Genomic DNA, 1,153 nt, shown 5'->3' on the forward strand with positions numbered 1-1,153 from the left:
GATAATCGTCAGATGAGATTGTAAAATAATTCAATAAAAATTCCAAATTTTTTAGAACCACATGATGTTCAGATTTTGAGATAACCGTCAGATGAGATTGTAATATGTTCAGAGATTAGATATTTTCTATTGAAAAACATGACTGGTGCAAAAATATCATATAATTTTTATTTATGTTATGCAGCCACAATGCTTAATATTTTATTTATATTTTCATTTTGAATGCAATTGCATAAAGGTAGGAATCTCCAAATAGTCTTAGAAAAATGCTCTCCATGTTACATATGTGAACTTACTTACCAACCAGGAAGACACTATAAATAGATGACAGCGAAATGAATGCACCCCAAAAAAGAAGGCTAAAATATTTTTTAAATTATCTTTTGGTTGTGTAGATTGTTCATCTTTTCTACCAGTTGATTACGAATTTTCTATTAAATTGCAAGTTCAAAAGCTGGATTGTTTCGTCAAGTATGTCCAACTCTCAATTATAAATATAATGAAAAGGCTGTGGTAAAATATTTTTATATTATGTTTTGGTATGCTAAAATCATTTTTATATTATTTTTTGGTTGTGTAGGCTGTTCATATTGTCTACCAAATTATTGCGGATTATCTATCAAATTGCAAGTTCAAAAGCTGGAAGTTTTCTTCAGGTATGTCTAAATGTCAATTGTAACTAAAATGAAAAGTTTTTCTAAAATTGTCCTCATATTATTTTTGGTAGTGTAGGTTGTTCATATTATCCACCAATTATTTGAAATTATTTTTTACTATAATGACAGTTAGTAACTGATGGTTTGTAGGTACTATGGAGTCTTCTTATTGTGCACGATTGAGAAGAAGGATGATTCTTGCATCCAGGAGAAATTGCAATTATCCAACCAATATTCATGCTCTTGCAACTCAACGTATTTCTACTGACTTACAGTTGAATAGGGGTACAGTGTTGGTAGGTTTTTGTAGAAAGAGGATCTGCTTCATTTACAATTGTGTCACCTTCACATCGTATTGTTGGTAGGTTTTTCATAAAGTTACTTTTTTTTTTTTATATATTATTAAAGTCTTCAATTTAACATATATATATGTGTGTGTGTGTGTGTGTGTGTGTGTGTGTGTGTGTGTGTGTGTGTGTGTGTGTGTGTGTGTGTGT

The 1,153-nt window shown here is 30.2% G+C and overlaps 1 long non-coding RNA gene across 1 annotated transcript; it reads left to right on the forward strand.

Moving 5' to 3' along the window:
- Positions 1 to 401: 401 nt before the first annotated feature.
- On the forward strand, positions 402 to 1,080 carry LOC136063117 (uncharacterized). Its single transcript, XR_010624824.1, has 3 exons — positions 402 to 471; positions 581 to 656; positions 807 to 1,080. It is a non-coding gene; the product is annotated as an uncharacterized LOC136063117 (long non-coding RNA).
- Positions 1,081 to 1,153: the final 73 nt, after the last annotated feature.

This window comes from Quercus suber, unplaced genomic scaffold, assembly GCF_002906115.3.
Source record: "Quercus suber isolate HL8 unplaced genomic scaffold, Cork oak 2.0 scaffold_487, whole genome shotgun sequence".
NCBI classification, from domain to species: Eukaryota; Viridiplantae; Streptophyta; class Magnoliopsida; order Fagales; family Fagaceae; genus Quercus; species Quercus suber.